Raw genomic sequence first — 26,633 nt, forward strand, 5'->3', positions numbered from 1 at the left:
ATGGGCTTAAAAATTAAGATTGGGTTTAACAGTTTCAATGTTAAAGCTGATAATTCTAGAAAATATGGAAAATAAGAAAAGCGTGAGGAGGAAAAATGTTCTCATAGCCCACAACCCAAACATTACTAATATTTGGCCAGTATTTCCTTCTAGTTTTTTCGAGACATTTTTAACCATTATGGTCTGGTGCAAATAATATATATGAGGATTTTTTTTCCATTTAGTCATAGGAAACAGGAATTTTCTCATATTATTACAAACTCTGTCATTTTAATATCTGAATTCTATGATGAAACTGTCATTAATTATTTAGTCACTCTATTTGGGTTGTTTTAATTTTTCATTATTATATATCAATATGATGAAGCAGTGTGCAAGTTAAAAAGGAGTTTTCTAATTTATTTAGGATAATTTTCTTAACTTTGATTCACACACCATATAATTCATCCATTCAAAAGGGTTTTAAGTTTTAATTCTGTGATTGATGATCATGCTGTTATTAATGGTCAGTAGCTTCTCTGGGAACAATGATGTCCCAAAGTAAAAGCTCAGAATAGTGTTGTCCAATAGAAATATAATGCAAGTCACATAGATCATTTTAAACCTTCTAGTAGCCATATTTTTTAAAAGTAACAAAAAACAAGTGAAATTCATTTTATTAATACAATTTTATTGAACTTATATCTAAAATATCATTTTTTCCAGCCCTTTTTTTTTTTTTTTTTGGTGCTTCAAAAAGCTTTATTGTTTCCATTTGCTCCAAGACTTGGGAGAGGGCTTCCAGGGTGGTTAAAAAGTGCCAAGTGGCTGTAGAGAGAGGCTTCAGGCAGAAGCTCTGAAACCAGAAGTGTTCCTCAAAGGCCCCTGTAAGATAGGCTGGGCCCTTTACTGGGTGCAACTGGACAAATGTCTCCTCCAGAAACAAAATACAAAGAAACTATAAGGGACTAAAAGTAACTGCACGCATTCACAGTTGGAGCAAATTATGAGCAACAGATACAAAAAGGCCAAAACCCAACTGCTGCTTCTGAGATGCCAGGAGCAAAAGCAGGGTACTCTGCATGATCCCTGCAAACAGCATCACTAAAGGGTGAGCAGACCACCAGAGCCACCCGTCCAGCCCAACCCTCCAATCTATTCCTACCCTCATCCATTTGAGGGGCCATCTCACTCTCCCCACCAGGAGTGAGCAAGGGCGCCAGTTACGTGTTTTCACTACTTTGTACTGTAGCATGGATCCCAGTAGAGCCTTGCCTAAATTCTGCCATCTGGCTTCTTATCAATTTCTGTTGATTAAAGAGTCCAAGGACCCAGATTGGTGGCAGCTGGGCTTCAGAAGCCCCTAGTCCTGCTAGAGGGTGAGTGGAGAACTCGCCCTGCCCAACCTGGGGACCAACCAGCGTGCAGAGGGGAGTCACGTGGCTGTCATCTTATTGGTGTGTTTCATCTGCCTCCCCAGGACTGGGCTCTCCAGGAAGGCACAGAGGTGGGGTCTGGGGGGCAGAACCCAGGGCATGCAGATCCAAAAAAGGCTTGGTTCTGGTTCTTCTCCATGAGAATGGCAGCTCCCATATAGCGTCCTGAGTTTTACTCCATTCTTCTTGGGGTGGCTTCTATGCGTCCTGAAGAGGGCACGGCTGCCCCACTGGTTTTGCATTTTCAAGAGATGATGGGCACGTTCAAGCTTCTCCTTGGCTGATTCATAGAAAAAGTCGTCGACGCCCTCCAGAGCCACATCCTCTCCTTGGAAGTAGAAGCCCAGAGAGAGGTAGGTTGACCAGTGGACAGCGGCCTCCACTTCTGTGGAGTAATTCTAACGAGTCTGGGGGCTCACGGTTAATCGGTAATAAGAAGTGAAGCTCAGAAATGGTATTGGCTGGTCCTGCTGGCTGAGGATAGCTGAGCGGCTGATTCCAAAGGTTGCGACTAGGGAAAAAGTCAGAGGGTGATCAGAGGCTGGAGTAAGAGTCCACCCTGCGTCTATTCCTCCAAACACTGGGATAGATCCGCAGGACTGCCAAACACACTGCCTCAGCCTTTAATCAATATAAAAATCATTACTGAGATACTTTATCTCCTTTTATGTCCACATTCAGTTCCAAAATCTAAAATGTATTTTCAGTTCAGTTCAGTTCAGTCGCTCAGTCATGTCCGACTCTTTGCGACCCCATGAATCGCAGCAGCCAGGCCTCCCTGTCTGTCACCAACTCCCGGAGTTCACCCAAGCTCATATGCATCAAGTCGATGATGCCATCCAGCCATCTCATCCTCTGTTATCCCCTTTCTCCTCCTGCCCCCAGTCCCTCCCAGCATCAGGGTCTTTTCAAATGAGTCAGCTCTTCGCATCAGGTGACCAAAGTATTGGAGTTTCAGCTTCAGCATCAGTTCTTTAAACTTCAGCAAATCTCAATTTGAGCTATTCACATCTCAAGGGCTTGATAGCCACATGTGGTTGGTGGCTACTGTATTGGGTGTTGCTTGCAGGTCCAGGAGTTTAGCCGACTATACTGTGACTTCTTGGCCTGTAGCAGGAAGTTGCTCTAAGTATCACCTCAGGTTTATTTCCCTTTTTTATCTTCCTTTCTTAATAAAACAATGAAGCAGGAACAAAATTAGCTAACTGAAAAATCCTCCTAGATAGAGAATGGTTAACTAAGTACTTAATGCTTTCACATACTAGTTCACATTTCTACCCGATGAATAACAATGTATAACATATGAAAAAAAACTTTTCAAATATATTCTCTGTTATTCCAATTGGGCCCTGGAGCTATTTTGGTTTCTGGAATCTCCATGATTGTGCTGAATGCTAAACATCAGTGCTAACATTCTCCCAAATTGGTAAATACTTTTCTTTATTGGGTCTTTAATGATGAAATAAATAGAAAAAAAAAAAAAACAAGAAATGAATTTCACTGTTCTATGCAGGTGAAAACCATGTTTTTCAATGTAGTCTTTTTACAATAAAAAGTATTTGATCTGAGAGCCTCTATAATCCCAGGTTACAATAATCCTTTTCTGTTGTGTGACAACTTCCTGCTATGCATAATTATTTTCCAAAAGCATATCAGGTCAGGGATGAAGCAGAGAATGGGGAAGAGAGTCCATGTTGACCTTAGGCAGATTTTTTACTAGAAGGAATCAGTTGGCTAGTTATTACCACCTGGCACTGCTAATGAGTGAGTCTATTTGGGAAAACAAAGCTGCTAAGCATTCCACAGCAGACTGTGGTCCAGGCCTGGGGAGTCCTTTGGGGTCTGGTGAGCATGCGAAGATACATTTAAAGTGTTTTGGCTGTTAACAGAAATCGAACTCTTAGTTCTTCAATTTTAAAAGACAAAAGAAACATGTTGGGAATCCTCTGGTGGTCCAGTGGTGAGGACTGAGTGCTTTCACTGCCCACAGCCTGGATTCAATCCCTGGTCAGGGAACTAAGATCCTCTAAGCCACTTGGCATGGCAAAAAAAAAGAGTTGCTGAGAAAATATTATCAGTTATTGATTCATTTATGCTTCTGTAACCAAAATATTTTACTGTGTTCACCATATAATTTTAAAAGCTTAAATATATCTGATGCATTAAAAGCCACTTATTTGTAGTACTCTCAGAGGAAGTAGTCTAGTTCTTCCAAGAAAGTATTTCCACTACTAATCAAATTGCCTCTAAGAAATCTAATCAAGAGACAATATAGTGCAGTTATTCAGAGCAGGAAGGCTATTGTCAGAATCCTAGGTTCAAATCTGACCTCTATCACTTATTGACCCTGTAACCTGGAGCACATTATTTTTCTAAGCATAAGATCTCTCTCCTGAAAATAGGAATAGTAAAAACTATTTGAAGGCTCAAGTGAGGTAAAACAGATATGGTACTTAGCAGAATGCCTATCTCTGCTGTCTTTGTTGTAGGGCTTGGGAAGAGAGATGGGGTTATTATTACATACATCTCATGTATTCCAAAGTATCACTGGGCAGAGAATATCAAATAAAAAGCCCAAGGAATAGCAAATAATCAAGCATCAGTTGTTATGTGACCCAACTGCTCTGCTACATGAGAGGAAAGCGTGGCTATCCCACAAGCTGTGAGAATGAGGGTTAAAAAGGACTGGAGTGATGGAAGAAGAAGTGGCAGGAAATATTGAAGTAACTTATTTACCAAAAACATGCTTTACTAATACTCTCCACACGTTGTCGATTCTTCAGCACATACTTGAGCGGTGTGTGTGCTGCATGCTACGTCACTTCAGCCATGTCCAACTCTGTGCAGCCCTGTGGACTGTGGACTCCCAGGCTCCTCTGTCCATGGGATTTTCCAGGCAAGATATGAAAAACACTGTGCTTGGTATTACAAAGTTTAGATATACGCCCTGCCTGCAGTATATAGTCTCAAAGCCCAGCAGTGTGCCACCTTTATTATCGTCTCTACCCCCCTTCCTTGTAGTCCTTGACTTGCTGGGCAGCGTTGGCCTCTTGCTTACAAGCAGAAATGCTGTCTTGTTCACATATGTGCCTCTGCAGTCAGCACAGTGCCTGGCTCATAATGGGTACTCAATAAGTGTTTGCTAAAGTGAATTCCTGAGCGTGAAAAAGGGATTCAATCACTGTTGGATTTCCAACTATAATAGATAAGCTCCCTGAAGGCAAAGCCCTATGCTTGTAAAATTTCTTGATGCAAAGAAACTTCTTGATATTAGGTTATTAGTGATGCCAATATTAAAATATCATTATTAAAATGAGAATTCTATGTAATATTAATATAAATGCAGTTACTACGGTCTCCATTTTCAACAGGTTCCTTTAGTCATAGGTGCATAAAATACACAAGTGCATTGCACCATGTTATCTAATCAAGGGAAATAAAGCAAAGCAAATACACTCTCTGATACATAGGTTTATTCTTTACGTTTGGAAAACCTTTTATTTTTCAACAAGATACTGTAAATAAGCTTTTCATTGAATCATAAATGCTGGGACTTCATCATTTGTTTTCCATTCATATTATTTTGGTCTATAGCCTATCTTTTCAAGTGAAAAAATTTAGATAATAAAATTATCACTGATTATATAAAGAAAACTGATTATATCATGTGTGTTTTCCTGTTCTTGCTCAGAGGTTATATACTTAATGAGAGCAACCCATACCACTGTTTCAGTGTATTTGATAAAGCTGTTTTGAGAGGGCACCCTTTCTGATGTCCTGTGAAGCTGTGCATTGTGATGTCATTACTGAGCTTTGATAGATTGTGGAAGTGTGTAGCTGCTGCCTCAATAGAATGAATGGATGCAGGCTACAGATATTCCCAATCTATTAAAGCTCGTTATAATTGGTAGTCAAATCAAATGCTAATCTACAGCCTAATCCAAGAATGATGACTTTCCATTAATCTGTGATGGGTTTTTATTTCTTTATTATGAGTTAAATGTGTAAACACAGAATTAACAAAGCCATCCTGGCAGGACTTAATTCTCAGGGCTCCCTCTGCTGGTAGTGAAAGACAACAACTTTACAGAGAGTTTAAAGAGTTATTACCATTATTACCACAATTTTGCCATTTATATTAAAGCTAAATTTATTGTTGGACCCCTATGCAATGAAACCAACTGTTTTGGTTTACAGCCAGCCAGTTTTCTCACTAAAGATTAAGTGATATTTTTGTGGTTGAATTAATTAGTCTTTTCATCATAAAAAATTGAACTATTTTGTATCTAAAATAAATATTTGCCAGAGTTATAAAATGTAATTTATAATGTCACTTATACAAATGATTATCAACAGCTTACATAAACAGGATCAGAACACTTAATAGAGACATAGCGAAGATTTAATTGCTGCCCAAACTACTTCATCCTCCGCTATATAATTTCTATACAACATTTTAAATATACACCCCATGTACCAGCTGATAAAACAGTTACATTCTGGGCCATAATATCTCAAAATAATGTGAAAAATATATTTAAAATGGAAAAATATATTCAACTAGCAATTCTCTGAGATTAAAGTGCCCTTTTAACTTTGAAAAGTACTTTCACATTTATTGTCACATTTTATCCTAATATCCCTGAGATAGAGCAGGTTCTATCATCCCCATTTAATAAGCACAGTAACCAAGATCACAGAGGTTAAACAGTTGACCCCAAATTACACACTAGTTAGTGAAAAAGAGCCTTGAGCTCTTCCAATAAAGCCTTGAGGCCTCTCTCTCTTGAGGCCTGTTTAATTAAAAGCCATCAAGACAATTATTTAAATCATCTCATTTTGTATTAACCATGTAATCTTGAATCGCCTGTCCATATTTGTGGTTCATGGACTTCCCCGGTGGCTCAGAGGTAAGGAATCCTCCTGCCAAGAAGACTTGGGTTCAATCCCTGGGTTGGGAAGATCCCCTGGAGAAGGGAATGGTGTCCCACTCCTGTATTCTTGCCTAGAAAATCCCATGGACAGGGGAGTCTGAGGGGCTACAGTCCGTGGGTTGCAGGAGTCAGACACGACTGAGCACACACACATTTGTGCTTCATAGTACGCTATTCAGACCACCATATCTGAGAGCTTCAGACAGTTTTCAACTAAGTGGTCTGGTGATGAATTAGAAGAGATGAGAACCAGGGAGAGGGGATTATTTCAGCATCATCCACTGAGTTGGTGATAGGAGAGTGAGCTGTGTTCTCCTAGCCCTGAGTTCCCAGATCGTTTGGAAAGTAGTGAGAGTTCTGCCATTGTGTGAGACCATAATCCGAGGTCTAATTGGGCTAACCTCAAGATAAAACAAATATTCAAGTTCTCAGAAGTCATCCAGGCCTATAAGCAGAGGATCTTTTGAAACCAAATCACGAACTTAGCTTTTTTTTCCATGCATAAGTGAACAACCTTTTAGCAAAATTTAATGACAGAGTTGAGACCAAAAATTCTGGTCTAACTAACAATCCTTGGTGAAATAGGTTTGATGGTTTCAGTTCAGTGCATATCATGAAAGCACTCTGGCACAATTGATAGGATGTTCATGAGGAGGTAATATACAGATCCACAGATTAAATTACTTTTCACCTCAAGAGATATTTATAGGGGTGATCTATCAAGGCTACAGAGAAGAGCAGTGACATGACAGTAAGAATGCTCAAACTAAGCTTATATGCTGGAACTTAAAGATACCTGCAAGTTTATCCTTATTAACTTTTACAACTGACAACTTTTCATTAAAAACTCTTTTGGTGTAGAAATCAATTCTAAAGATTTATACTTGTTTTTTAAGCTGAATAAAAATGCAAAAAAAAAGCATCAATTTGTTGTAGAAGAGAAACTACATATAACTTAAGATATATGAAATTACTTTTTCTATGCAAAAAAAGTCAATTTATTTTATTATAGAATAGATGCTACTTATATCTTAAAATAAGGAATAAAGACCAGAAATGTGAAATTATTATGTTTTCACAGCCATAAATTCATTCAATTGAAAAAAGTTTTTTTCTGAATAGAAACTTTAGGAAACATTAGAAAGCCTACCATGAGATCAACTCTATTTCAACTACATTTCAATGCTAGATAGTGCACACAGATGAAGCTGTCGTCTTCTATCCCACAAACTTTACTCCAGTAACTCTTAAGTGGGATGAAATCTGGTCCTGACCTTTGGGCTTCACATACACATTGTATTATTTCCTTGACCTTGTAACAACTGAGAAAATACACCTAACATGTCTTCAAATGTATAGTAACACTTATACTATATTTCATGTATCTGATCACTTCATTCTTCCGAATACAATAATCAAGGAACCAAAAGAAAACTGAAAAGAAAGACTCTAAGAAATAAAAATAAGTAAAATCTAAGACATAAAAATAAGTCAGGCCAAACTTCATCCCCTTTCTTCCTAAGAAGGTTCCTTAGTTCCTCTTTTATGGTCTGTTTACTCTTATTTTTATATACATTCCAATAAGCTTGGTTACCCTGGAAGAGGTGGGCAAACTGACCCTAAGAATAGCATTTTATGTATGCCAGATACAAATCAAATTACCACTCAAGTCCAGGGAAAGGGAGAATGGTGGAACACAGACACACACACACACCCATTTCTAGTCTAGTCATAATATCAGAGAGTAAGATTGAAATGCATATTTTATAATCTCTAATGAAAAATAAGCTGAAGAATCTATATTGCCTGCTAATGCAAATAAAGAGTACAGTATTTACTCTACCGCTTGGCTCAGACTGGGCTGTCACAAACAGAGATAGACCCCTGAGAAGATTTACACTAGGGAGGATGGGACAGGCCTCTTCTTCCATGCCTGAGTTCAAACCTAGCTTCCGAGGACCAGATGAGGCCCAGCCAGGGAGGGGAGCGGCCAGAGTTGGCAGCCTTGTACTAGCATTCACATCTCCCGGTAGGGCCACTTCCACAGGGTTTCCAAGACAGGTTCTTCTGCTCAACTTGTACTTCAGCACAGAAAGATTATGTCCCCTTCCCTTCCTGGGCAGCATCTGGCAGGGGTGGGAGTGAAGAAAGATTTTCTCCTTTTGATGTTGAGGCAGTTTAACAAGAGCAAGAAATGGAGACTCAAGGTTACATACTTGGTGACCAGTTGTTCTCCCAAAATGATGAATCATGGTTAAAACAAAGAGTCACATTAGGCATATTTTGCCAATTGACCTTTCAATACTGATTTGAAGCCCCATTTTTCCCTATGTAAATACAACCTCGATTGGAGGAAGTCACAGGTCCTGGGTTTCTTTGCTTCTCTCCCAAAATGTTGAGCCCCACCACAATGGATATATTCTGCAAAGACTATATAATTTATAATTTTGAGTGGGTTTCTTTGAGACCCTTTAAGTGAACATTTTAAAGTCTCTAGTGATTATTTAGAGAATCTCAAAGCCATCATTTGAAACTCGGTTTTTAGCCTTCTTTAATATGAGGATCCCTCACTGAGGGTCCTTTAATTTTTAGTATCTGCTGACAGAAAGCTACACATAGTGATGACAGGCTCCTGCCAGGTTAATGATTAATTTGATTTTAAATTAACTTGCATTTAATTAATCACAGTATATGCATATGTTTAAAAATTAGCATTGCCTGTGTATGGGAGATACAAATCAAAACCTGTCAACCACAAATTGGCACTTGCCATGGGTGCTTGCCTACCTCTTCAAGGATTAAATCATGTGCTGCTGACCTTCAACACTCCCTGAAGGAGGTTGAGGTGGAAAGCAGAAATGAGACACTCTGTGCTCCAGGAAAACTGACAGAAGAGGTCTTTAGATAGATATTCTCAGGAGCTGATTTTATGAGCCCAATTTTTGTGTCTCCTCATATCTAAAAAAGCACTAAAATCCTTCATGGCGAAGATTGTTTCTCCTGACTAGCAGCAGCTTCATAAGACCAGTAGAAACTTTCTACAAAAGGATACGTGCTTGATTGTATGTACTCCCCCTTTGCCAAAGTCACATACACACTGCCTTTTTCCTCTGCCTCTTTGGAGCAGTCTCTCAGAGCTATCTGAGGCTGTCTCCCAGGCTGCAGTCCTCATATTACCCCCAAATAAAATTTAACTCGCAACTCTCATGTTGGGCAATTTTTTGGTCGACAAACTCATTCACACACCTTTTACAATAACTCCGAGTACTCCTAGAAACTAAGATCCATAGATTGTACACTACTTTAGAAAAATTAAACTTATGAAAATAAGAAACTGAAGGAACACCTGACCATTTTGAATGTGGGCATATTTGGGGGCGGGGGCTTTTTTTTTTAATTGGAGGCTAATTACTTTACAATATTGTGGTGGTTTTTGCCATACATCGATGTGAATCAGCCATGGGTGTACATGTGTTCCCCATCCTGACCCTCCCTCCCACCTCCCTCCTCATCCCATCCCTCAGGGTCATCCCAGTGCACCAGCCCTGAGCACCCTGTCTCATGCATCGAACCTGGCCTGGCGATCTATTTCACATATGATAATATACATGTTTCAATGCTATTCTCTCAAATCATCCCACCCTCGCCTTCTCCCACAGAGTCCAAAAGTCTGTTGTTTACATCTGTGTCTCTTTTGCTGTCTCGCATATAGGGTCATCGTTACCATGTTTCTAAATTCCATATATATGTGTTAGTATACTGTATTGGTGTTTTTCTTTCTGACTTACTTCGCTCTGTATAATAGGCTCCAGTTTCATCCACCTCATTAGAACTGATTCAAATGCATTCTTTTTAATAGCAGAGTAATATTCCATTGTGTATATGTACCACAGCTTTCTTATCCATTCATCTGCCTAGGGACATCTAGAATGTGGGCATATTTTAATTTGGCAGGAATCTTAAAACAGATCATATTGAGTACCCTTCCCTTTTTCTAGATTAAGTACCCCTTTCTTTAATATGACTTGGATAAACTGAAAAAATGAATATTTGGCATTGAGACAAAAGAGACTATTTTAATACAGAAAAGAATGGCAATAAAAACCAATCCTTGTGTGAAAAAAGAGTTTCAGTTCAGTTCAGTCACTCAGTCATGTCCGACTCTTTGTAATGCCGTGGACTGCAGCACGCCAGGCTTCCCTGTCCTTCACTATCTCCCAGAGCTTGCTCAAACTCATGTCCATCGAGTCAGTGATACCATCCAACCATCTCATCCTCTGTCGTCCCCTTCTCCTCCTGCCTTCAATCTTTCCCAGCATCAGGGTCTTTTCCAAAGAGTAGGTTCTTCATATCAGGTAGGCTAAGAGTTTAGGGTTTTGGTTTTTGTTTTTCCTTTTTCTCTTTCATTCCAGAAGGGAAAAGGAAAAGGCAGAAACATATAAGATGATTAAGTGGCAGACTCCACCAACTTTGGAATCGTGAGCCTCTCCGCATCTATTTTTCATGTGTAAAATGGAAATAGTAGCTACAATAGAGAATGTGATAAGGGTTGAATGAAGTAAATGTAGAGTGCCTGGTGCATAGTTGGAGGGCTAACAGTGGTGGCCGTTGGTATTATTAGTGAATTTTGCATGTATGCTAGTGAGGTTTAACTTTACAAAGCTAATATTTTTTTAGTACGCAGATAAAGGACAGATTACAGACTGATCTAAAAGCTGTATCTCCAAATTGCAAAGAGAGGGCACTTAGGTAGGTATCATCACTATACTTAAGTCAGCTCTAGGAGATGAGAAAATGAGAGAAGGAATTTTTATCACTGTTTGTTTTGTGCTTGGGCTCTTTGCTGAAGCCACAAGTCCTAAATGGTCTCTGTACTTCTGGTATTATGGGTACCTCTTGCAGAAGAATTAAGCTATTTTCTTGCTAAAAAAAAAAGGCTGTAGATTTAATAGAATATCTGAGACAAATGTGGATTATGACAGAGACATGCTTTCAGACATTCTTATTGAGTGAAATTTATAAGCTTCCCTCTTGAGAGGAAGCCAGGTTTCCATGTTTAAATAGGCATTGTGTATCCTACTGCTAGGTTTAGAGATTGCCTATTGTCAAAAAGGGTCTTAGATGAGCTTAAATGCTGACACTGCCTTTTTTCTTTAACAGAACATTAATTCCATGTCACCACCTCTTCCAGAAGAAAGGTTGAAAAACTTAGAAATAACAACTATGCTGTGGCTTTAGGTTGAGAAATCAAATTTCCACTTCTCATTTTTGTATAGCTCTGAATAGTATGTATTTCATTTACCTTGATGATAAATAGGTATAAAGATCGATTTCTTAGTATTTGGTGATAAGGGGGCAAGGATTCTCAACTTAGAAGTCTCTTTTTTCTTGAAACCTATTAAAATACTCAGGAGCCAGACATTTAGCTTCGGTTGAAATAAGGATTGTAACACCAAGAAAGTGTCTGGCCCTTCAGGGATTTTCTTGAAGTCTGTGGAAAATCATCCTGATAGCACCTGAAGGATCAGGAGGGGATAGTTCAATTACAGTGGGGAAGTGCTGCAGAGAAGGTCTGCACATAATTCTCACAGTGCTCATTACCTAGGGCTTTCTGCCTTAGCAACTGCCACGCACTACATCAAGCGTGTAAATGTTCTATGCAGAATGCTTTTTTGTCGCAGCCTGTGGGCCCCTGGGGCACAGACAGAGCTAAGAGAAAGTTAGCATAAGACATTCAGGAGCCAGTTCCCTAACTCTTCCAAACATTGAGGTGTTAATCATGAAATGTATGCTGAATACAAATATCTAGATGTACTACACAACAATTAGTTGGCCAACTTGTACAATTTTGTGAAGGGTATAAATACTGTTACCATCCTACTCTAGGGTTTGTTTGTTGGGTTGCTTTCCCATATAAGGTTTCAGAAATTAATTCAGTGTTACCTATCGCATTTAGCCTACATGTCCTAATCCATCAAATTTGTTATGTTTCCTGAAGTCATGTAAGGTCTGGGCATCAGAATTCTATCACCCAAAATCCTATCAAATTCTTATTTTCCTATTCAGCCTCTGTTATTCAGAAACCCATTCATCCATTGCATAAGTATTGAGCTCCAACTGTGTGCTAGACACTTAGTATAATAGTTTTATACTCCCTGCCCTTGGGTAGGTTACAATCCATGGGAGAGATCAACAATACACAAATAAATACACAGCTACAAACTGTGATACATGCTATGAAGCAAACAAGAAGGGAATGGTGATGTCAAACACCGAGGGCCTCTCTGGGATGACACTTAAGCCCCAATCCATAAGAAGTGTCCAGAGCTTTCCAGGGAGGAGGAGCAGCAGAAAGTGTTCCAGGATTCCTGGATGTTCCTGGTGCCACAGAAGGCCCATATGGCTAAGGCAGAGCGTGGGAAGGGGCAGCATGGGGGCAATCGAGTTGGAGAGGGACTGGGGCCAGATCTTTTAGGGCTTATTAACTTGAGTTTTCTGAAGTGCGATGAGAAGTCTTGGAAAGGCATTGAGCGAGGGAGTGATGTATCTAAAAGCCGTCTCCCTAATTGTTTTTGTAAGGAGGCATTTGCTATCAGCCATGGGATTGCAATGGTTCTCTTCATGCTGACTTTCTTAGAAGGTAGAACTGCAGAGGGAAGGTAACCTCCAACGCGAGGCAGCACTGTGCTGCTAAGCACGCTTCATATAACGTTTATAAGCTATGTGCGATTATTTTATTTCCCTGAGCATCGGTCTTTCTGGAGACGCTTGCCAACCTCGAAGAGTTATACTGTGGATTCAATGACAAAACCCATAAATGTGAAACATCTACCACCATGCCGCCACAGAAGAGGTACTCAGTATGTTATTGTCATTTCCATAAAGTAGAACCTTCTTATGACTCATAAAGTCATATTGGTGATTTTCTAAAATCATCAATATCTTCATTTCTAAACTAAAGACATAGAAATTACCTTGTTTAAATGGTTTTCTGTCTTTTTACTTTCTTTTTCTTTTACATCTTGGAGTAGAGGCTGATTTTGTAAGAAAATGAATAGTCTACTAAATATATGAAAATCCACGAATTCCTTAAGAACGCAAAGTATGTTCAATGCCATCTTGCTAGTAGTTTTCTTTTAATTTCTGGTTAACATGTGGGACATATTTTATATTTCCATCTCTGTTTATATACAAATGGAGAAAAAAATATTTCAAAGATGAATTCGTATTCCTATTTAAAATTCTGCTTCCTCTTTTAAGCAGTTGTTCACTAAATCTGAATTATATTTTAAGAGTCAGTATTTGTCATTTAATAACAGTGATTTTGAATTTTATGTCATGAAATCATAAATTATTAGGAGTGAGTGACAGTCGCTTAGTCATGTCCAACTCTTTGTGACCCCTGAACTACAGTCCATGGAATTCTCCAGGACAGAATACTAGAGTGGGTAGCCTTTCCCTTTTCCAGGGGATCTTCCCAACCCAGGGATTGAACACAAATCTCCCGGAGTCAAGTTCAGTTAGTATTTTAACTCACTAATTTTTATAGTTAAGATACTGGTGTGTCCTTATCAGCAAACAATTATCCTTTACAATAGAGAAACATAAACAGTATTCTAACTAACATTCTCTATATTCTTTCTTAGTGCTTTAATCCATGTTCAGTTTTTAGCTATATAAATAGAAAGGTATTTGACCTGGTTTCAGAAAAAAAAAGTAAAATTCTGGATTTGGGAATATTGGATCAGGATTAGCTTGCAGGGTATCTGGAAAGCACTCCAAAAGGATTTGTGGCCCAGTCATAAGAAAGAGGGGCTTCCCAGGTGATGCTAGTGGTAAAGAACTCACCTGCCAATGCAGGAGATGTGGGTTTGACTCCTGGGTTGGGAAGATGCCCTGGAGGAGGGCATGGCAACCCACTCCAGTATTCTTGCCTGGTGAATCCTGTGGACAGAGGAGCCTGGTGGGCTACATTCCACAGGGTTGCAAAGAGTCGGACATGGCTGAGGCGATTTAACATGCACGCACACTTAAGACAGAAAGTTGGAGGAGCCTGCAGCCACACAGGGCCCTATCCTGACTATGTCCAACCTGTAGATTTTTCCTCTGTATCTTTTCGGTCTCGATTGACCCACACGCAAAGAGAAAGACCAGTTTGGATTGGGCAGCTGTTTGAATCTAGTGCCAATTACAACATCTTCTCTAAAGGATTATGTTTATTAGGTTGATAGACTATAAATCCAATCAAAAGAGGTTCCCACAAATACAAAAAATTGGATGAAAATATTGTTGGTAAGTAGCAGGTTCTAGTTCTGTTCCCTAGCGCTATTGTCTCTATTTAATGAAAAGTTTTGCTTCTAATGTTAACTTGTGAATCCATTTGCCTCAGGTCTACAGAACTCCCTCAAAAATTGAATACAGGTGAAATATGAAATCAACAAGCACTGCAGAAAGTAACCACAGCTTGGCACAATCTTTCTTGGAAAAAGAATTGAGAAAATGAAGTAGAGATACTAGTGATGCATTTCATCTGGCTGCAGCCCTGAAAGAGAGCAGGGACTAGGTCTTTCCCTTTCTCCCACCCTGCCAGATAGCAGGAGTTTGGTCTTCCAAACTTGGAAACACAAGCCATAAGCACCCTCAAGAGGTGATGGTGAGAGGTGACAAGATTTTGAACCACAAGAAGGAGCTAAAAATATAAGAAGTAGGGATGGGATAAGGGAGGCAAGACAAGGGTTCTAGAAAGAGGGACGTGTGGGGAGGTTCCCACATTAACTCTTAAAAACTTTGACCCTAGCCCCTGGGGTAGCTCCATGATGGCAAGAGGCCCAGTTGTGCCCCCAGGGAGAGGCAAGAGCAGGATGAGGGCAAAAGTGAGACTGATCAGTCAGAGAAAGTGGTGGTGGGGGTCGGGGTGGGGGGAGGGGGGGCAGGTAGGGAAGAGTAAATGCTTCAGGCCAACCACCTAGTAAGGTATGTCCCCAGGTCCACGTGACAGCAATGAATGCAACATAAGCTAAAGTAAGGAATACTGGTGGCTTATCATATTTCCATATTGCTATTAGAGGAGATGTTCAGTGCTCAGTTTCCATGCTTCTCAGAGGTTAGAAGCAACATGGATTGAGTCTTACTGCTAAATGTGACTTCCTAGACTATACTACCCTCAAGAAGATAATAAGGGAAAGCTTATGTTTCTACCAGATTTGTGTAAGTGAACTTTGAAGATTTTTTAAGTTTTTAAAAAACAAACAAACAAACAAATTTAAGATGCAAAGTATATTGCAGTGTTACAGTAGTGAAGATTGGGAATTATCTGATGCTCTTTTTCTGTTTTGACCATATGTCTCAGCCCCTGGTATAGACCTGGCATGTGGAAAGCTCTCAAAAAAGTAGCTGCTGAGAGCAGATAATAATTCTTGAAATTAACACCTCTAGACTTCAGAAGTGTAATAATCTATGATTATAATGGACACTTAACACATTCAGAGAACAGGAAACTTTGAAAGATTAGATTGGCCATGCCCATGCCCATAGGACTATTAATCAAGATCATGAAAGAAAACAGATCACAGAAAATATTTTGTTAAGAGAAAGAGTTTTAATCAACTTTATTTTTTAAAGCAGTTTTATGTTCACAGCAAAATTGAACAGATTCATTGCTAATTTATGCTGGTGGGAATGAAAAATGGTACAGCCACTTTAGAAGATAGTTTGGCAAATTCATACAGAACTAAACAAGCTCTTACTATACAATCCAGCAACCTCACTCCTTAGTATTTACTCAAATGAACTGAAAACTTATGTCCACACAAATACCTGTACACAGATGTTTATAACAGCTTTATTCATAATTGCCAAACATGGAAGCAACCAAGATGTCTTTTTGTAGATGAATGGATAAATAAACTGTGGTACAGTCAGGAAATGGAATATTATTCAGCACTAAAAAGTAGCGAGCTATCCAGCCATGAAAAGACATGAAGATACCATAAATGGATACTGCTAAGTCAAAGAAGCCAATCTGAAAAGGCTGCATTCTGTATGATTCCAACTATATGACATTCTGGAAAAGGAAAAACTATGGAGACAGTAAAAAAGATCAGTGGTTGCCAGGTTAGGTAGGGAGGGATGAATAGGCAGAACTCAGGATTTTTAGGGCAGTGAAACTACTCTGTATGGGACTAGAATGGTGGATATATGCCATTGTACGTTTGTCCAGACTGATAGAATGTAGAACACCAAGAGTGAACCCTAAGGCAAACTATAGACTTTGGATCACAGGAATGTGTCAACATAGGTTTATCAGTTGTAGCAAATGTGCCTCTGGTGGGGGATATTGATAACAGGGGAGGCTTTGTAGGGAAGCCTCTGTACCTTCTGCTGAATTTTGCTGGGAAAGGCTGTTTCTAAGTAGCCTGTTCACAATATCTTAGCATTTGATAATTCTTTTGCTGTGTATCAAGGGCAGTTTATACCTGGTCACATTTAATCCTAAACACAGCTCTGTAAGGTAGGTACTTTTCTTATCACCGCCACTTTGTACAGGAAGAAATGAAGCTCGGAGAAATTGAGTAATTTGCCAAAGGTCACAGTGTCACAATGGACAAAGTCACACTTGTTGTTATTAGGCCAAGCTGTCTCAGTCTGCAGACGCTAACTGAGGCCAGTGCTTTATCACAGGGAAATTTTAACATGAAGTGTGACTCATAACTGTGATGGAATAGGAAAGACAGTGGACCAAATTTTTTCATAAAGCTATGTGTAAAGATTATATAGGCTGCTGCCATGTGAGAGATCCAGGGAAGATCTGTACACAATCCACTTAGCATCAATGCCCTTAGCATCAGAAAATGTGTGTGGGGGGGTATGTGTGTGTTGCGATAAGGTTTGTGATGGTTTTTCTGTCAAAGAAAAGTAAAGCAGTTATAAGTCTTCCGGTGGAAAAAATTGAAATAGATTTCTAATGACTTATGCTCTGACCAAGAAAAAAATGTTCTACTCCTTCATTACTCCTAGAGTAGAGTAAAGTAAAAGATGACTTTTTCACTTTTTAGTGATTTATAGGCTATACCCCACACTGTGCCCTCACAGGGCATGTACAAAGGGAAGACTGAAATCATTAATAATGTAAAGGACGCCCACATCTGGTTGATCCTCCCAGGTGAGGGAAGCCGAAGCCTGATTTAACAGATGGACACTGCACTGTTTCCTGATGGTAAAATCACCAGATGTTTAGAGATTCCAGAAGTACAAAGGCAGAAGGAAGTGCACTAATGATGAGGTTTCTGGCACACCTTTGAATTTTCTTGCTTTTAACACTACACTTTCTTGCACGTAGGGTATATGTGCATGTCATGCCATTATTTGAATTTTGATTAAAATAGAATTTTACTCTAGACTGTTTTATTCTAAAATTAAGGTACAAGGGAACTAGTCTTATATACCACCACTAGAGAATACCAAGCATTATTCAAAGCTTGGATAATTCAGTTGTTTTATTCCCCCCCCCCTTTTTTTTTTAAATGCAAAAGTCCTTGAAGGGGCCAGGGCCCTTGTGGTGATGGCTTGCTGGGTCCTCTGGGTCTATACCTCCCCAGCTGTGAGAGGAGCCTCTGGCCTTTACTGTAGGGGGATCGTAGCAAATTCGCTCAAATGCTTTACTAGGCTGTGTCCATTATTTCAGGGCTTCCCAGGTGGCTCAGTGGTAAAGAATCTGCCTGCCAAAGCAGGAGACGTAGGAGATGTGGTTTCATCCCTGGGTTGGGAAGATGCCCTCAAGTAGGAAATGGCAATCCACTCCAGTATTCTTGCCTGAAAATTTCCATGGATCCCAAAGGTAAGTTGAGTCCACCCTCGTTCAAGAAGCAGCAAGGATGGAAGCCATGATGCTAGGAAACTGGTGTGAAGGCCTTAGTACCAGCAAAGCTGAAGAGGGAAGTTATTCCATGGTGGGGAATAAATGCATTAGATGTGCAGAGAGTAAGACCTGTCTGTATTCGAGTCCTGGCACCCACTTTTCCTAACCATGTGACCTTATTCTGGGATCAGTTCTTAACCTCTCTGTGTCTTAGTTCTCAGTTTTCTCCTCTGTACAACGAGGATTACAATATGTACCTCATAGGATTGTATTAATGATCAAATGAAATAAGGAATGGAAATGGTCTTTGCACACTATGTGGTATAGAGTCAAGTCCTTAAATAAGAAGACATCAGAGAGAAAGAGAAACAAAGCTGTGCATCATGAATTTCCAGGCACACTGCCTCTGGTAACACATTCTTCCTCCCTTTTACCTCTGGATATTTCCATTTTGATGCCTAGGATGGACTAGCTTCAGCTTGTTCGTTCTAAACCTGTCTTGATCATTCCAGTAATCAAACTTCTGGGTCCTATGCACTGTATAGTTTATATGGATAGCAACATTCTGTTATAAAACTTGTTAAGAGACTAGATCTTAATTATGCTAACCTAATTATTCCCACAAAAAAGAAATTATGCCATGATAGAGGGGGCTAACCATCACTACAGCCGTATTACTATGTATGTATATATATACGTATCAAATCAACATATTGTACATATTAAGTTGGCACAATGTTATATGTCAAATATATTCCATTAATAAAGAAATGCACAGGGCCCTGGACTTTGCCCAGATGAAGCTCCTTATTTCAGAACGGACAGCACACTGAAGGGCCCACCCAGCACCACTGGCTGGTCCCTCTTTCCCGATGCTCAGACACTTGGCCTTCCAAGTGCATCTGAACACAAACCACAAAAATAAAAAACAAGACAAAGCATGGGGCTTTCTCGAAGAATCTTCTGCATGCTTTCAGCTGGGTGTAAAGCCACCCTATGGTTCAGTACTGTGCTGTCAACTGACCGAAGACCTGAAAGAAGAAGGCCCAGCTCCCCTTTTCAAATCCTCTCTCAAACTACCTGCTGGGTGACTTTAGTGGACAAACAGTGAATCCCAGAAATGATGCCATCTTTAGTGTGCACAAGGATATAGTTCCTAATGTGTTTTTTTTTCCCCTCCAGCAGCATATACAACTGTTTCCTACTATTAAATGGTAAGCTAATCTGAATATTAACTATCTGCCAATTTCAACACACCTCTCCCATAAACGTTTCCTTCCTGGGCAGGGAGGAAGCCCAAATGATGTGGTCCTGGCTAGTTCTTTAACTTTCTGTTTTATGATTGGGGCAGAGCATCTGATTATTTCCAGGTGTTTCAGATTTTTCTCATGGTCTCCTTGTTATTTCTCCCCTCTTTGAGCTCCTTTGGCAATGAATGTGACCGTGAGGTCCAAAGCCATAAAGGATGTGTTCACCACTTCCCTCTTATGTCTGTCTCTTTATTTAACCACAAGTTCACTGTCTTTATCCATGTTAATTCCCTGAGGTATTCACACAGCATTTGTGTTGACTGCCTTAATTTTGATCTTCTCTAATCATTCCCTGCCAGATGGTAGTTAAAGTTTAATGGCCCCTGTAAAAATAGTTCCCTTTCTTCTTTCATCAGTCATGTGCATTTACTTAGCTAACTGCTAGATGTTCGGAATGAACACAAAGTGACCACCAACAAAATGAATTCAACAAACACATCGGCTTCATACTTTTCATGGTAGCTAAAGAAGTTGCCCGCTATTACCCACTCGGCCATTATCCTTACCTTTTATTGTCTTTCCTTTCCCATTTTGTTAGTTTTCTTTCCTTTTTATGTCCATTCTCAGGTTGTTTGCAAAGTCACAAGACCATGAGGCCTGGCAGTCATCTGTATGCAACAGTTAAAGTGTGCGGACAGGTCCAGCTCCAACAGCATTAAGTGCTAGAGAGATGACATTTGGCATAGCCAGAGAGCTTTCCTTGCCACATCCATGGGAGGGGGTAAGTACCCTTCCTTGTGTTCAGATAAAAAAGCTGAGATAACTCTCAGAAGGCCACACAAGAGGCTGGGGTAGAAACTTGACATTCTTGAGAAACAAAATGAAGAAGCACATAGAACAAATCTCTAGATAAATAATATGACCTTTGTGTCTTTCATGCATCCAACTATCATTCCTGAGCCAACTGGTTCAGAAAAAGCAACTAAATAAGGATGCTATGATAAACCATTTTACAGATGAGGTAACGGAGATGAGTCACAGTCCATGGCTTTTGCCAGGCCACACACACATCTCTAGAAGTATCCTATCACTTAAATTTACATTTGACATATTAAAATATGTAGGAGCTATTTAAAAAATAAATAAAACTAACCAAACAAAAGATTAGTAGCATTTTTAGAGCAAGCATTCTGGGTGACTTTATATACACACACCACTTAAAGCCTATAAAATATAGGACTCTAGGGCGGGGGTCTAAAAACTACAGCCTGAAGGCCAAGTTCAGCACACTGCCTGTTTATGTAAATAATGTTTTATTGGAGCACAGCCGCACTCGTTCTTTTGCATATTGTTTATGGCTGCTTTCACACTGCAGTGGCCTGGTTGAGTAGTTTTAACAGAGACTATATGACCTGCAAAGCCTAAAATATTTACTATCTGGCCTTTATACAAAGAATTTTGCCAATCCCTGCCCAAGACATTATGCATGGCATGTTATTTCTTAATAATTAATTTCTTACGATTTAGGAGTGCTATTGGGTATTGTTGCTGAACATTGCTTAAAATGTTACTTTTAAATAGCATTTCAAATGCAAAAGGATTCTAAACTCATTTACAAAATGTCTATCTCAATTGTGCTGACCACCTTGAAGAGTTAGGAAATTACAGATGTTCCGCAACTTCTTGGTAATTTGGGTAGCATCCAATAACCACTATACATTCTATAGCTGGTAGTATTTTGTAGAATGTGGGTAAAAGATATCCCAACTATTAATCAAGGTGAAAATCAGTGTTAATGTTTGGCCACCTTTGTCTTTTGAGTCAAGAACCATGGTCTCTCTGGGCTTTTGCTTCTGTATCTGCAAACTGTTGCTGTGTATTAAATCATCTGTACCTCCCTTTAGCACTTCTGTGCTATTGTTCATATTCTCCCCAAAGTTTAAGTCACTTCCCCCTCCCCCAGTCCCCTCCAGAAATGTTTCTAAGGCTCTCATGGGAATCCAGTTAGTCCCTGATTTTAAACAGCCCTTGCAGGAAGATTTTAATTCTAAATTTAACCTGAATCTCAGAGTGAAGGAGCGGTGATGCTCTGAAATGAAGAGCAGTTAAGTTACTCTCATGACAAGTAGCTTAACTACTACGATAAAAATGGGAAACTTGTACCCTTGTGAACCTGAGAACGTGTATCCAGTCACAGGACAAAATCTTTCCACAAAGATTTTGAAGGGAGACTTAGGAAATGTAACCGGTAACTTAAAAGATTGTTTTTATGTTAAAACAAGTAAAACCATGTTGTTGAGTAGCATGCGAAAATCAACAAAAATTTTCAAAGTAAAATACAACGCATCAAAGCTCTTTTGCTGAATGAGGAAGGTGCTTTAGATTTCGCACTTAGAACCTTCTCTCACCTTACCCTTCACACCAAGAGCTCCATCACTGGGGAACTTCAAGGGAAAAGTTGGAGAGGCGTTGCCTTACAGAAAGTAAATGCTCATCTTCCACTGTGAAGAAAAGCACTCGTGCCTTTGAGTCAGCACGCCAGAATTTATATTCAGACTTATTACTGTGTCTCAAAACTTCTAACTAGCTCTGAGACGTTTATTTCAACAATAATGTGCATCAGTGAACATTCAGAGTGACCCAAATTTATAAATTCCCAGGAGCATGTGTATCTTGTCCTGATGCTTCAATAAATTACTGTGGGTAGAATTCAAGCATCATACATCAACCGAATTATCTCTAAGTTCCCTTCCAAGCAAGGGAGGCAGTGGTAGGAGGTGAGGAATGGAATGAGAATAAAACCAGGAGGCTCTGCCACTAATTCACAGTGTGAACTTAGCCAAGTACAATAACTTTGGGGCCATGGTTCCTCTCTTTTTTTAATTGAAGAGTATTTGATTTATAATGTTGTGTTAGCTTCTGCTGTACAACAAAGTGATTCAGATATATATTTTTCAGATTCTTTTACATTATAGGTTATTATAAGATTCTGAATATAGTACCTGTGCTATATAGCAGGTCCCTGATGTTTATGTATTTTATATACAATAGACTGTATCTGTTAATCCCAAACTCCTGATTTATCTCTCCCCACTCCCCCAACCCCTTTGGTAACCATAAATTTGTTTTCTATGTCTGTAAGTCTTTCTGTTTTGTAAATAAGATCATTTGTATCATTTTTTAGATTCTACATATAAGTGATACCATACGATATTTATTTTTCTCTGTCTGACTTTTTTAGTATGATCATCTCTAGGTCCATCCATGTTGCTGCAAATGGCGTTACTTCATTCTTTTTTATATGAGCCATGATTTCTTTATCTGGGACTGAGAGGTTGGAACTAGAGGCAACCCACATGGGCCAAATATGAAATTCTTAGTAAATTATAACTGCTATGAAAATATTGTTTGTATGATCTTCAATTCACTGTCCTATGTCTGGCAGTTACAAAAACTTGTTACATTATTTTCTATACTTCCTAAATAATGAAAATTACTATTATTATATTCTACTACTCCTAATTCCCTAATTTAGTAATGAGAGTAATAAACACCATGAACAAAGCAAGTATCAGAAAATAACTGAAAGAGGTGAAAAAAAAGATGATTACAAATCTAAAGGGGCTGCTGTAATCAAACTAAACAACAAAAAGCTTAGGAAGCAAGGAAGTTTATTTCTCTCAAGTGACAGTCACAGGTGGATGGGTGGCTTTGTTCAAAGACTGTGGCCGATGGCAGTTCTCCCTCTGTCACATGAGGCACCAAGGCCATATTTGTTGTTGCCATTCCTGCCCCCAGGAAGTCCAGAGCCAGGAATTTGTTAGAGGCAAGCTGCTCACCTCACTTCTACCCACCTTCCATTGACAAGAGTTTAGCTACACACCCACTGACTACAAGGGGGAAGTCTCATCCTGGCCACAGCTCCATTATTACAAAGGAAAAGGAGGCTAGAGAATCCTTAGGATCGTGGGAATGAAAGAAAGCTGAAGAGGCAGGCTAGTTACTCAGTGTATAAAAGGTATATATTTAGAAAATGAAAGAAAGTGAAGTCACTCAGGCGTGTCCAACTCCGTGACCCCGTGGACTGTAGCCCATCAGGCTCCTCCATCCATGGATTCTCCAGGAATACTGGAGTGGGTTGCCATTTCCTTTTCCAGGGGATCTTCCCGACCCAGGGATCGAACCCAGGTCTCCTGCATTGCAGGCAGAGGCTTTAACCTCTGAGCCACCAGGGCAGACCCCATATATTTATGTATATTACAAATATATTTATACTATATATTTATGGAAGTTTTAAATATTTTGATATTTCATATTTGATATATGAAATACCTAGATATGGATAAAAGTTCTAACAATAAAACAAATTAGTGGTACTCACCCACATTTTAACAAACCTTAGAATGTGTATAGTTGAAGATCTCCAAGTCTTTCTCCCCTTACCAGGGGGACTATACCCCTGAATTTAGTGTGAAATCTTCCCTTCTGTGTGCTTTTTTAAAAATTTTTACTGCGTTTTTAAATCAAAGAATATAAAGAATAATTCTGTGTTTCTTTAACTTTACACAGAGTGGTATGACACTATGTCTGTCATAATACAGCTTGTTTTCCCTCCAAATTGTGTTTTTTAGATGTGTCCATGTTGATAGCATAAACTTAGTTCCTTCATTTTGACTGCTATTTGGTATTTGTGTGACTGCAGCTTGTTTCTGAATTTCTATTAGTGGAAATAATAGAGTATCCTTGTGGACAAAGGCAAGAATTATGCTAGAGTTTTATAGTTAAAGTAGCCACTAGCCACTGTGTAGCCATATGGCTACTTAAATTAATTAAAATCAATTAAATTAATTAGAATTAATCATATAAAAATTTGGTTTTAATTCTGCAGTCACACTATCCACATTTCAAGGGCTAAGGCAACCCACTCCAGTGTTCTTGCCTGGAGAATCCCAGGGACGGGGGGAGCCTGGTGGGCTGCCATCGATGGGGTCGCACAGAGTCGGACACGACTGAAGCGACTTAGCAGCAGCAGCAGCAGCAGCCACACAAGGCTAGTGGCTAGCATATTAGAGGGTCCAGCCATCCTCACAGAAACTTCTACTGGACAACATTGCTCTAAAATATATATGAAGCAGTGGACTTACTGACTTGTGGGGTATGCATAGCCTCAGTTTTGGGTTTTTTTTTTTTTTACTTTTTGGCCACACCACACAACATGGGATCTTAGTTCTCCAAGCAGGGATCAAACCAGCACCCTCTACCATGGAAGTGGGGAGTCTTAAACCACTGGACCACCAGGGAAGTCCCCATAGCCTCAATTTTAATCTGGAGAAGGAAATGGCAACCCATTCCAGTATTCTTGCCTGGAGAATCCCATGGAAGGAGGAGCCTGGTAGGCTACAGGCCATGGGGTCGCAAGACATTGCCAAATTGCTTTATGCGTCAGTCAAGACTCCTAGTTATAGGCAACAGAAAGCTGTTATGGGTCATTAAAACAAGAAAAATAATTTTTAAAAGAATGTTGGACAGCTTACAGAAGCTCAGGAAGGACTTGAGGACCAACTTGAAGATAAACTACCTAATATCAAACTTAGTTGCTCAGTTGTGTCCAACTCTTTGTGACCCCATTGACTGTAGCCCACCGGCTCCTCGGACCCTTGAATTCTCCAGGCAAGAATACTGGAGTGGGTTGCCATTTCCTTCTCCAGGACATACCCCCAACCCAGGATCAAACTCGGGTCTCCTGCATTGCAGGCAGATTCTTTACCGTCTGAGACACCAGGGAAGCCCCATTAAACCATGGAACTGATCTAATAAGGACAATGCTGCTCTGCTTAAAGTCTTGGGTACCACCCCTTTTATTTCCAAATGACTCATGCTTGATACTCCTGCTATTTCTAGGACTATAGTCATTGCCACATCTGGAAACTGTTCATAGGTGCTGTCTCTGCTGCCACCTTCATGACAAGGGCTCCACTTGGTCCCAGATTTTTAATTTCATTTTCAAACTCAAAGTTTGGAGTTGATGCATCTGTTTGGCAGGCTGGATCAAACACCTGCATCCCATCTTTACAGAAGGCGAGGAAGGCAAGTATCTTGTGATTTTTCATTTCTAGGAGTTGTACAAGTTTTCAGACTTACTAGCTATTACCCAGTGGTTTCCAAAGTGGATATGGAAATTTTAATTCCTACCATCGCAAGGAACAGTTTCCATTTCTCCACAAAGTTTCCAACATGTGGTGTCATCTAGCATTTTAATGTTTGCCAAACTAATTGTTGCACAAAGATATCTCAATGTGATTTTAATTTGCATTCTTTTGATTAAGTAGTAAAACTGAGCCTCTCAATGTGTCTCATAATCATTAGAGTTTGTTCTGAAAACTGCCTATTTATATATCTTTTTGCCCATTTTTAGGTTGACTTTTGGCCTTTTTCTTATTAATATTAATAACTTTTTATATATTTCATTTTTTAAAGTTCTAGGCACTAAATACCTCTTCCCAGGTGGTGGATTGTCTTTTCAATTTAAAAAAAAATTTCTTATTCTGGAAATCTTTAAGCATATATAAAATAGAATGATATAATGAATCCCAATGTACCCATCACTGAGCTCATCAATTTTGTTTCAGCTACATCACGATGCTGTTCACTCCAACAGTAGGTTATTTAGAGGAAAATTTTCAGATACGATATTACTTGTTGCATAGAATCTCTGAAGGAAAGAATTCTTTGTACAACCAGATCCATAATACCATCATCAACCTAATAACATGTGGAAAACAAAGTCCCAATATCATCAAAATTGTCTGGTCAATGTTCAAATTTCCCTAATTGCTTTATAAATGTTTCCAGTTGTTTGGGTCAATATCCAAATAACCAATTATAATCAATATCCAATAGTTAATATTCAACAACTGTGACAGTTGGTTAATATGTCTCAAGTATACTTTAATCTGCAGATTTTCTTCCATTCCATACTTCTCTCTCTCTCTGCCCTCTCCCCTCCCCTCTCCCTCTCTCTCTTAATTTCTTGGAAATGTTTTTGTTATTGTTGAAGAAGGCAGGTTTTGGTCCTATAGAGTTCCTAAGGTTGGAATTTTGTTGTTTGAATCTATGTGGTATACAGTAATGTGTTCCTCTGTCCCTTATATTTTCTATAAACTGGTAATTATATTGA

General features: G+C 39.4%; 1 long non-coding RNA gene across 2 annotated transcripts; it reads left to right on the forward strand.

The window, feature by feature from the left end:
- Window positions 1–1,398: 1,398 nt before the first annotated feature.
- LOC123330921 lies at window positions 1,399–25,540 on the forward strand. 2 transcript variants are annotated; one of them, XR_006547187.2, is made up of 3 exons: window positions 1,399–1,768; window positions 20,084–20,237; window positions 25,358–25,540. It is a non-coding gene; the product is annotated as an uncharacterized LOC123330921 (long non-coding RNA). The 2 variants fall into 2 exon arrangements; XR_006547188.1 differs by lacking the exon at window positions 1,399–1,768 and adding an exon at window positions 18,135–18,185.
- Window positions 25,541–26,633: the final 1,093 nt, after the last annotated feature.

Source organism: Bubalus bubalis, chromosome 2 (genome assembly GCF_019923935.1).
Source record: "Bubalus bubalis isolate 160015118507 breed Murrah chromosome 2, NDDB_SH_1, whole genome shotgun sequence".
Lineage (NCBI taxonomy): Eukaryota > Metazoa > Chordata > Mammalia > Artiodactyla > Bovidae > Bubalus > Bubalus bubalis.